Source organism: Wyeomyia smithii, chromosome 3, assembly GCF_029784165.1.
Source record: "Wyeomyia smithii strain HCP4-BCI-WySm-NY-G18 chromosome 3, ASM2978416v1, whole genome shotgun sequence".
Lineage (NCBI taxonomy): Eukaryota > Metazoa > Arthropoda > Insecta > Diptera > Culicidae > Wyeomyia > Wyeomyia smithii.
The window spans coordinates 127,544,645-127,557,585 of record NC_073696.1 but is presented as its reverse complement, the minus strand read 5'-3'; positions in this window follow the sequence as shown (position 1 = coordinate 127,557,585).

The following is a 12,941-nucleotide window of genomic DNA, read 5'->3' as shown; positions in this document are numbered from 1 at the left end:
CGTGAACAAAAGTCGAACTAATTTGTATACTGGTAATATGATAATGTCGGCCAGGTGGCGAAAGGTGAAGCACTTTTTTTCGATATCCTTGTATGGTCCTGCCATCTGATCTTCAATATCCTTGCACGCGGCCATCTAATTTTCAATATCCTCATATGGTGCTGCCATCTAGTTTTTGTTTTCATAATCATAGCTTTATGCGAATATAAGTTATAAGTTATCAGCACTAACCGTTGTAAAGGTGTCGTGGGCAAAATGTATGAAAAAACTGGAAGCCAGGAATCTTGTTCTAGTCATCTTTGGTTTCAGTTCACAGCACAAAATCAAGTGTTTTACACAGGCCTTAGACGCGCCGATGCGTTTGCATGTGCCTCTTTTTGCGGCTGCATTTCCATTTCGAACCCACCGTGGTTCCAATATTTTGCTTGCTATTTTTCGGTCATATAAACGGCGTCTTTCCATAGGCCTGGTAAATACACTTCAATTTGTTATGTCATGCATACCAAAATTAATCTTCTTACATTCAGATTTCAACGCTTACACACGTCAAATGCCAAAACCAGCTAGCTGGCATCCCGCCATGTTTCGAGGACTAACATCTCAGCGTGTGTGTAAACGAGATAGCATATTACCGCCACTTTTCATACGCATAACATAGCATCTGTCAATGGGGCCCGCAAATCGCGGATCCGCTGCGATGTTAGCTGCGATGAAACAAAGCAAATAAGATAGAGATGCCAGCTAGCTGGCCAAAACACGCTAAAATACCGTGGATTCCAATAAAAATCTATATGGGTCTACATAACAAAATAATTATACCCCGTTCACACTACACCGCATATCACTTGATATCAGGCGGTTCGTGCAATCGAGGCCATATCACCTGATATGCCATGCACGCTCATAAATAATAACTCATGAACTGAGTAACTCTTAATCAGTTTAGAACGATGTATCGTAGACGTCAAAAAATAAGTACAAGTCCTTTTCGATTTTGAGTAACTTTGACTCTGTTTGGTTTCCCTTAATATAACTTTTCTGAGTAACGCCGCATATAACGACGCCCATTTTGGATGTGATTCTGATGTGCTTCAGTTTGTAACATTTATTTTTTGATTGACCACAGAAGGCATTATATGCCGGATGATATCCAGTACTGAAACTGAGCTTTACCCCAAAAACGAGTAATATCGTACTCAAAATATATATATATATATATATATATATATATATATATATATATATATATATATATATATATATATATATATATATATATATATATATATATATATATATATATATATATATATATATATATATATATATATATATATATATATATATATATATATATATATATATATATATATAAATTGAGCGAATTGAGAGTGGCAGAATTTGTCAGACAATGGCGCCACTAAAACATTTTGTTTTTGAAGTAGAATACTTCTCTCATGAAATTCGGCTACATAGGGATGTAAAATGAAAATCTAAAACCGAAAATAGTGAAAAATATGTCCAATTTCAAATGCTAATAAATCGGTTAGTATTCGATGGATTTCCTTCGTTCTTGCAACAATAGATTGGAAAATCTTCTAAGATTCTTCCCAAATGCAGATAATTGTAATTTTATTATTCAAACTATTGTACTATTGAAAATAGTCAAGCCTTATCAAAACGAAAAATTCGACCTCTGATTGGTCGTTATATGATTGCTTCCCAAGCACGGTCGACAGAATCATAGACCTTGCCATTTGAAATGTGCAATTTGGCCTATATAAGAGCCTGTTTTATTCGAAGCCGCTCATTGTAATTCTAGACTGCAACAGGAGCAGTCCACCCTTAGCAGCAGCAGTTGATACAACAGAAGTAGCAGTGCAGCGGATAACGGCCACAGCTGTGGTATGGCAACGGATAGCGGAGCGCGTCTCAGTATAGATAGCAGGACCAGGTGATGCAGGGCAGCGGATACCAATGGCAACGGAAGCGTCCACTACTGTGGAAACGGGGATAGCGCAGCGGTTGACGTTTGTCTCAGCATCTATATAAGCAGGGCCAGCTGATGCAGTGTGGCATTTTAGTGAAATGCTATCTCTGAGCGATAGCAGGCACACTAGCAAATGCATCCAATAAAAAGAACGTTCTGGAAAACTTTTCAGTGTTTATTTCCCCCAAGAAATACTTTATTCGCACTGCCAGTGATAACGCAAAGATGTGATCGGCATCTTATCAAACATTGAGTTAAACAGCAAATTGTCCTTTTCAGGATGAAATAAAAACCTAATTGAAGAGTTAATATTTTCTCTTAAATCAATTTACACTTTTAAGAAATTTGGAACATATATATATATATATATATATATATATATATATATATATATATATATATATATATATATATATATATATATATATATATATATATATATATATATATATATATATATTTGGCAGAGCTGTATGCCACCACGGGTCGGTATTTGGCGATTACCGTAGGCCACGGAAGTGCTAACTGCAAGAACGCAGTCCCGGACCATCAGCGAGAGCTAGCCTAGGTTGTGGTGAGACTCAGGCATTGGGCCGCCTAATTCTCACAAAAGCCACATTATCCGGAAGCAGCTCTGACGGAGCGAATAGTGCCGCTCCCACCACCCAAATGCACTAATTCGCCCATTGGGATTGATGCCAGTAAGTTCCCAATTACGGTAACTGGTCGCAACGCCATATGATAAGAGTCGGATTTCGTTTTCGTACCACGATTCTGGGCTGGCACCTGCGCCGAGCTCCCTTAGTAAGGTCGTGTGACAACGGCCTGAAACGGCGAGACAACAACCGGTGCAGGGGTCTCCGTCCCGTAAAACCTGGCAGGCCTTCCAGTACGTTCCAAATTCATTGCCCGGTGGGAACTGGGCAGGAGTGGGATCAGATGTCCTTTCCTGACTTGCGCCGGTCGGGGGTGTCATAGTTGCTCATAAGGCGCTATGGCAGCCGCCCCTAGCCATGGCCTCACTGCTTCGGCATAGACTACCATGGGACCAGATAGGCGACCACTCCAGTATGGATAAGGATAGCGGCTGGAAGGGGGACCCACTTAACAAAAATGAACAGTAATAATGAAGATCAACAATTGGGCGCAGATGGGTTGAAAAACCCGTTTGCACGAGGAGGCATCCAGAGGTCTCCGCCGAGAAAGGCGGAGATGGATGCAGTAAAGGACGCCTGCGAAGACGGCAAAGGCAGTACGCCTACCGGATCGACGCAAGACATCGCAGTGGCTGGTCCACTGTTGATAAAGGCGGTCGGAAGACAGCGAGACACGCTACCGAAGGTAGTAGCGCTGTCGGAGCAGCTCGATGCCATAATCGAGTTTGCGAAAAGTCGCACCAACACGACGAAGTACCTGAAGCAGGCTCTCTACATGCTTCGGTCCTCCGTCGATGCTGCGAAGAAGGAGCACGCCGAGCTCAAGGCAAGAGCGGTGGCTGCAGAGAAGAATGCAACGGAGGTGACCGGAAGGGCGACGAAGTCGGTCCAAACGGACACCTGCATGTTTGCAGCGGTTTGCGCCTCCGGGTCAGCCGCAAAAAGAGCAAGGCAGTCTCCGGGGGAAGCCCCCGAGAACAGCAAGAAACGGTTGGTTGTGCTAAGCCCGCGAGATAGCACAAGAACGGCCTCCAAGTCCGCCGAAAAGTCTGCCGAAGTGGCAGCAACGGGAAACCCTTGGGTTACCGTGGGAGGAAGGAAGCGCCAAAAAGACAGCAAGCGCAACGACGAGAAGGCGACAGATCGTCCAAAAATGGGAAAGAAGGCGCGAAGCAGGGGCGACGCCCTCATACTCAAGACGGAGGGGTCCAAGTACTCCGAAGTCTTGAAGAAAATGAGAGGCGAAACCCAGCTCAAGGATCTGGGAGCGGATGTGCGGACCATCCGTCGTTCTCGCACCGGCGAGATGATCCTTGAGCTCCGTAAGGATGCTAAAAACAAGGGCGCTGCCTACAAGACGGTAGCCGAGCAGGTCCTCGGGAAAGATGTGCAAATTCGGGCACTCACCTCAGAGGTGACTCTCCAGCTCAAAAACCTGGATGAAATCACCGAGAGGTGCGATATTGCACAGGCCCTCAAGGAGAAGTGCGGAGTGGAAGTAGCCACTGAGGTAATTCGTTTCCGAAAGGGTCCAGCGGGGACCCAGGTGGCCACTTTCCGGCTTGCATCGGCCGATGCAACTCTGGCCCTGAAGACAGCCAAACTTAAGGTTGGCTGGTCAGTATGTCCCCTGAGCATACTCCAGCAGCCGGACGTTTGCTTCAGGTGTTTCGAGGGAGGACACAAGTCCTGGACCTGCAAGGGGCCCGATAGGAGCCAGTTATGTAGGCGTTGTGGTGGTGCTGGCCATAAAGCTAAAGACTGCGGGGAGCCTCCCAAGTGCTTGGTATGTACTGGAAAACGGGACGCCAAGCACTTTATGGGAGGCCCACGGTGCCCAGCCGGTAAGGCGGCCACGAAACCACGGGCGTGAGGGTGACACAATTGAACCTGAACCATTTCTATGCGGCACAGCAGCTGCTATACCAAGCAGCGTCTGAGTCGCGGTCGGACATCGCAATCGTATCGGACCCCTACTGCATTCCTCCCGGAAACGGTAATTAGGTTGCAGATAAGTCCAGTACGGCGGCCATATGCACGACCAGCAAGTTCCCGGTTCAGGAGGTTGTGTCAACCTCAAATGAAGGATACGCGGTTGCCAAGGTGGACGGAGTGTTCTACTGCAGTTGTTATGCTCCGCCGCGTTGGTCTATCGAAAGGTTCACCCAGATGGTCGATTTGTTATCTATGGAGCTGACGGGACTAACACCCTTAGTAGTGGCGGGCGACTTCAACGCTTGGGCTGTTGAGTGGGGAAGCCGCCGCACGAACCGGAGGGGTCAGATCTTGTTGGAAGCTTTGGCAAAGCTCAACTTAGATCTGGCCAACGTTGGAACCAAGTGTACATTCAGCAGAAATGGTGCGGAGTCGATCATCTACGTGACGTTCTCCAGCCCAGGACTGATCGTGAACTGGAGGGTAGACGATGGCTACACCTATAGTGACCACCAGTCGGTCTGCTATAGCGTAGTCCAGAACGTGAGGCGGCAGGCGACGGGTAGAGCCAATACTCCGACCGTCCGCGGGTGGAAGACATCGCATTTCGATGCCGAGGTATTTGCAGAAGCAATGAGAAGAGAGCGCGAGGGGGGCAGTTGGCTCCGCCCGAGTGCTGACCAATTAGTTGCCACATTATCGCGGGCGTGCGACGCCACCATGCCTAGGACCCGCCAACCTAGGAATGGTAAGTCACCGGTATACTGGTGGACCGACGCGATAGCGGACCTCCGTAGCGCGTGCCTCCGTGCAAGACGGATGTTGCAACGTGCACGTACCGATGCACAGAGGGTAGAGCGCCGTGTAGTATTCGGATCTGCAAGATCGGCGCTTAAAAGTGCGATAAAGGCGAGCAAAAGGGCCTGCTTCGATAGGCTATGCGCGAGTGCCAATACGAATCCGTGGGGCAACGCCTACAGAGTCGTAATGGCGAAGACCAAAGGCGTGTTGGCGCCTGCAGAGCGATCAACAGCGATGCTGGAGCGCATCATCGAGGGACTCTTTCCACGACACGAGCCAAATCCTTGGCCTCCGGTTGCTGAGTCTCACGTCCGACGTTCCAGTATCTCAGACACAGACCAGGGATGGTCGGCCAACCTGCCGGGCATCCAATCCGTGAGAGACGGCAGCCATATGATATATATATATATATATATATATATATATATATATATATATATATATATATATATATTTATATATATATATATATATATATAAAAAATTAAATGACAAGGAATACTTTATTCGCACTGTCAGTGATAACGCCAAGATGAGATCGATATCTTATCCGATATTGAATTGAACAACGAATTAAAAAATGACTGACACGCAAGCAGCCGGGTTTCTTTCTTGTGAAAGTATTCTACTTCATCCTTGCGGTCTTGACTTTGCACACAACCCTCCTGTGATTTTATACACTGTAGAAAATCGACACGTTACTGCAAGGTGGATTCCATATACATCTGTGCCAATGGTGCCAATAGATGAAACATTTTATTTATATCTACGTGGAATACATTTGCGTTTCAGCAAAGATGACTAGTACAAGATACCTGACTCTTGCAGTATACAGCGGACACGATTGTCGCTGCGCGTGAACAAAAGTCGAACTAATTTGTATACTGGTAATATGATAATGTCGGCCAGGTGGCGAAAGGTGAAGCACTTTTTTTCGATATCCTTGTATGGTCCTGCCATCTGATCTTCAATATCCTTGCACGCGGCCATCTAATTTTCAATATCCTCATATGGTGCTGCCATCTAGTTTTTGTTTTCATAATCATAGCTTTATGCGAATATAAGTTATAAGTTATCAGCACTAACCGTTGTAAAGGTGTCGTGGGCAAAATGTATGAAAAAACTGGAAGCCAGGAATCTTGTTCTAGTCATCTTTGGTTTCAGTTCACAGCACAAAATCAAGTGTTTTACACAGGCCTTAGACGCGCCGATGCGTTTGCATGTGCCTCTTTTTGCGGCTGCATTTCCATTTCGAACCCACCGTGGTTCCAATATTTTGCTTGCTATTTTTCGGTCATATAAACGGCGTCTTTCCATAGGCCTGGTAAATACACTTCAATTTGTTATGTCATGCATACCAAAATTAATCTTCTTACATTCAGATTTCAACGCTTACACACGTCAAATGCCAAAACCAGCTAGCTGGCATCCCGCCATGTTTCGAGGACTAACATCTCAGCGTGTGTGTAAACGAGATAGCATATTACCGCCACTTTTCATACGCATAACATAGCATCTGTCAATGGGGCCCGCAAATCGCGGATCCGCTGCGATGTTAGCTGCGATGAAACAAAGCAAATAAGATAGAGATGCCAGCTAGCTGGCCAAAACACGCTAAAATACCGTGGATTCCAATAAAAATCTATATGGGTCTACATAACAAAATAATTATACCCCGTTCACACTACACCGCATATCACTTGATATCAGGCGGTTCGTGCAATCGAGGCCATATCACCTGATATGCCATGCACGCTCATAAATAATAACTCATGAACTGAGTAACTCTTAATCAGTTTAGAACGATGTATCGTAGACGTCAAAAAATAAGTACAAGTCCTTTTCGATTTTGAGTAACTTTGACTCTGTTTGGTTTCCCTTAATATAACTTTTCTGAGTAACGCCGCATATAACGACGCCCATTTTGGATGTGATTCTGATGTGCTTCAGTTTGTAACATTTATTTTTTGATTGACCACAGAAGGCATTATATGCCGGATGATATCCAGTACTGAAACTGAGCTTTACCCCAAAAACGAGTAATATCGTACTCAAAATATATATATATATATATATATATATATATATATATATATATATATATATATATATATATATATATATATATATATATATATATATATATATATATATATATATATATATATATATATATATATAAATTGAGCGAATTGAGAGTGGCAGAATTTGTCAGACAATGGCGCCACTAAAACATTTTGTTTTTGAAGTAGAATACTTCTCTCATGAAATTCGGCTACATAGGGATGTAAAATGAAAATCTAAAACCGAAAATAGTGAAAAATATGTCCAATTTCAAATGCTAATAAATCGGTTAGTATTCGATGGATTTCCTTCGTTCTTGCAACAATAGATTGGAAAATCTTCTAAGATTCTTCCCAAATGCAGATAATTGTAATTTTATTATTCAAACTATTGTACTATTGAAAATAGTCAAGCCTTATCAAAACGAAAAATTCGACCTCTGATTGGTCGTTATATGATTGCTTCCCAAGCACGGTCGACAGAATCATAGACCTTGCCATTTGAAATGTGCAATTTGGCCTATATAAGAGCCTGTTTTATTCGAAGCCGCTCATTGTAATTCTAGACTGCAACAGGAGCAGTCCACCCTTAGCAGCAGCAGTTGATACAACAGAAGTAGCAGTGCAGCGGATAACGGCCACAGCTGTGGTATGGCAACGGATAGCGGAGCGCGTCTCAGTATAGATAGCAGGACCAGGTGATGCAGGGCAGCGGATACCAATGGCAACGGAAGCGTCCACTACTGTGGAAACGGGGATAGCGCAGCGGTTGACGTTTGTCTCAGCATCTATATAAGCAGGGCCAGCTGATGCAGTGTGGCATTTTAGTGAAATGCTATCTCTGAGCGATAGCAGGCACACTAGCAAATGCATCCAATAAAAAGAACGTTCTGGAAAACTTTTCAGTGTTTATTTCCCCCAAGAAATACTTTATTCGCACTGCCAGTGATAACGCAAAGATGTGATCGGCATCTTATCAAACATTGAGTTAAACAGCAAATTGTCCTTTTCAGGATGAAATAAAAACCTAATTGAAGAGTTAATATTTTCTCTTAAATCAATTTACACTTTTAAGAAATTTGGAACATATATATATATATATATATATATATATATATATATATATATATATATATATATATATATATATATATATATATATATATATATATATATTTGGCAGAGCTGTATGCCACCACGGGTCGGTATTTGGCGATTACCGTAGGCCACGGAAGTGCTAACTGCAAGAACGCAGTCCCGGACCATCAGCGAGAGCTAGCCTAGGTTGTGGTGAGACTCAGGCATTGGGCCGCCTAATTCTCACAAAAGCCACATTATCCGGAAGCAGCTCTGACGGAGCGAATAGTGCCGCTCCCACCACCCAAATGCACTAATTCGCCCATTGGGATTGATGCCAGTAAGTTCCCAATTACGGTAACTGGTCGCAACGCCATATGATAAGAGTCGGATTTCGTTTTCGTACCACGATTCTGGGCTGGCACCTGCGCCGAGCTCCCTTAGTAAGGTCGTGTGACAACGGCCTGAAACGGCGAGACAACAACCGGTGCAGGGGTCTCCGTCCCGTAAAACCTGGCAGGCCTTCCAGTACGTTCCAAATTCATTGCCCGGTGGGAACTGGGCAGGAGTGGGATCAGATGTCCTTTCCTGACTTGCGCCGGTCGGGGGTGTCATAGTTGCTCATAAGGCGCTATGGCAGCCGCCCCTAGCCATGGCCTCACTGCTTCGGCATAGACTACCATGGGACCAGATAGGCGACCACTCCAGTATGGATAAGGATAGCGGCTGGAAGGGGGACCCACTTAACAAAAATGAACAGTAATAATGAAGATCAACAATTGGGCGCAGATGGGTTGAAAAACCCGTTTGCACGAGGAGGCATCCAGAGGTCTCCGCCGAGAAAGGCGGAGATGGATGCAGTAAAGGACGCCTGCGAAGACGGCAAAGGCAGTACGCCTACCGGATCGACGCAAGACATCGCAGTGGCTGGTCCACTGTTGATAAAGGCGGTCGGAAGACAGCGAGACACGCTACCGAAGGTAGTAGCGCTGTCGGAGCAGCTCGATGCCATAATCGAGTTTGCGAAAAGTCGCACCAACACGACGAAGTACCTGAAGCAGGCTCTCTACATGCTTCGGTCCTCCGTCGATGCTGCGAAGAAGGAGCACGCCGAGCTCAAGGCAAGAGCGGTGGCTGCAGAGAAGAATGCAACGGAGGTGACCGGAAGGGCGACGAAGTCGGTCCAAACGGACACCTGCATGTTTGCAGCGGTTTGCGCCTCCGGGTCAGCCGCAAAAAGAGCAAGGCAGTCTCCGGGGGAAGCCCCCGAGAACAGCAAGAAACGGTTGGTTGTGCTAAGCCCGCGAGATAGCACAAGAACGGCCTCCAAGTCCGCCGAAAAGTCTGCCGAAGTGGCAGCAACGGGAAACCCTTGGGTTACCGTGGGAGGAAGGAAGCGCCAAAAAGACAGCAAGCGCAACGACGAGAAGGCGACAGATCGTCCAAAAATGGGAAAGAAGGCGCGAAGCAGGGGCGACGCCCTCATACTCAAGACGGAGGGGTCCAAGTACTCCGAAGTCTTGAAGAAAATGAGAGGCGAAACCCAGCTCAAGGATCTGGGAGCGGATGTGCGGACCATCCGTCGTTCTCGCACCGGCGAGATGATCCTTGAGCTCCGTAAGGATGCTAAAAACAAGGGCGCTGCCTACAAGACGGTAGCCGAGCAGGTCCTCGGGAAAGATGTGCAAATTCGGGCACTCACCTCAGAGGTGACTCTCCAGCTCAAAAACCTGGATGAAATCACCGAGAGGTGCGATATTGCACAGGCCCTCAAGGAGAAGTGCGGAGTGGAAGTAGCCACTGAGGTAATTCGTTTCCGAAAGGGTCCAGCGGGGACCCAGGTGGCCACTTTCCGGCTTGCATCGGCCGATGCAACTCTGGCCCTGAAGACAGCCAAACTTAAGGTTGGCTGGTCAGTATGTCCCCTGAGCATACTCCAGCAGCCGGACGTTTGCTTCAGGTGTTTCGAGGGAGGACACAAGTCCTGGACCTGCAAGGGGCCCGATAGGAGCCAGTTATGTAGGCGTTGTGGTGGTGCTGGCCATAAAGCTAAAGACTGCGGGGAGCCTCCCAAGTGCTTGGTATGTACTGGAAAACGGGACGCCAAGCACTTTATGGGAGGCCCACGGTGCCCAGCCGGTAAGGCGGCCACGAAACCACGGGCGTGAGGGTGACACAATTGAACCTGAACCATTTCTATGCGGCACAGCAGCTGCTATACCAAGCAGCGTCTGAGTCGCGGTCGGACATCGCAATCGTATCGGACCCCTACTGCATTCCTCCCGGAAACGGTAATTAGGTTGCAGATAAGTCCAGTACGGCGGCCATATGCACGACCAGCAAGTTCCCGGTTCAGGAGGTTGTGTCAACCTCAAATGAAGGATACGCGGTTGCCAAGGTGGACGGAGTGTTCTACTGCAGTTGTTATGCTCCGCCGCGTTGGTCTATCGAAAGGTTCACCCAGATGGTCGATTTGTTATCTATGGAGCTGACGGGACTAACACCCTTAGTAGTGGCGGGCGACTTCAACGCTTGGGCTGTTGAGTGGGGAAGCCGCCGCACGAACCGGAGGGGTCAGATCTTGTTGGAAGCTTTGGCAAAGCTCAACTTAGATCTGGCCAACGTTGGAACCAAGTGTACATTCAGCAGAAATGGTGCGGAGTCGATCATCTACGTGACGTTCTCCAGCCCAGGACTGATCGTGAACTGGAGGGTAGACGATGGCTACACCTATAGTGACCACCAGTCGGTCTGCTATAGCGTAGTCCAGAACGTGAGGCGGCAGGCGACGGGTAGAGCCAATACTCCGACCGTCCGCGGGTGGAAGACATCGCATTTCGATGCCGAGGTATTTGCAGAAGCAATGAGAAGAGAGCGCGAGGGGGGCAGTTGGCTCCGCCCGAGTGCTGACCAATTAGTTGCCACATTATCGCGGGCGTGCGACGCCACCATGCCTAGGACCCGCCAACCTAGGAATGGTAAGTCACCGGTATACTGGTGGACCGACGCGATAGCGGACCTCCGTAGCGCGTGCCTCCGTGCAAGACGGATGTTGCAACGTGCACGTACCGATGCACAGAGGGTAGAGCGCCGTGTAGTATTCGGATCTGCAAGATCGGCGCTTAAAAGTGCGATAAAGGCGAGCAAAAGGGCCTGCTTCGATAGGCTATGCGCGAGTGCCAATACGAATCCGTGGGGCAACGCCTACAGAGTCGTAATGGCGAAGACCAAAGGCGTGTTGGCGCCTGCAGAGCGATCAACAGCGATGCTGGAGCGCATCATCGAGGGACTCTTTCCACGACACGAGCCAAATCCTTGGCCTCCGGTTGCTGAGTCTCACGTCCGACGTTCCAGTATCTCAGACACAGACCAGGGATGGTCGGCCAACCTGCCGGGCATCCAATCCGTGAGAGACGGCAGCCGTGCAGAGGTTGTGGAGGAGGTAAGGGTTACGAATGAGGAACTCATCGTGATCGCCAACTCCCTAAAGGTGAGCAAGGCACCGGGACCGGATGGAATCCCGAACTTGGCCATCAGGACGGCCATGAAAGTGGCCCCCGATCTATTTCGAGCAGTCATGCAGAAGTGCCTGGATGACTGCCTCTTTCCGGACAGGTGGAAGCGACAGAGATTGGTGCTGTTGCCGAAGGCTGGGAAACCGCCAGGGGACCCATCGGCATACAGACCTATCTGTCTGCTGGACACTACGGACAAGGTGCTTGAGAGGATTATCCTCAACAGACTGGTGAAGTACACAGAGGGTGTAAACGGTCTGGCAAGTAACCAGTTCGGCTTCCGGAAAGGTAGATCCACGCTGGATGCTATTCTCTCTGTCACCAAGACGGCAGAGGTAGCACTCCAGCGTAAGAGTTGGGGCATTCGCTATTGCGCAATCGTCACGCTTGACGTGAAGAATGCATTCAATAGCGCCAGTTGGGACTCCATAGCGCTCGCGCTTAGGAGCATCCACGTACCGGTGTCGTTGTACAAGATTTTGGAAAATTATTTCCAGAATCGGGTACTAGTTTACAACACGGAGGAGGGTCAGAAGTGCGTCCCAATCACCGCAGGGGTACCGCAAGGTTCCATCCTGGGCCCGGTGTTGTGGAATGTCATGTATGACGGGGTGTTGAAACTAAAGTTCCCTGTAGGGGTTGTGATCGTCGGTTTCGCAGACGACATCACGCTAGAGGTCTACGGCGAGTCGATCGAAGAGGTCGAGTTGACGGCCGCGCACTGCATACGCAAGGTCGAAGACTGGATGCACTCTAGCAAACTGGAGTTAGCGCACCATAAAACGGAGGTTACGGTTGTGAACAACCGCAAATTAGAGCAACAGGCGGTGGTCAGAGTCGGTGACTGCACCATTACCTCAAGGCGTTCCTTGAAGCTCTTGGGGGTTATGGTTGACGATAAGCT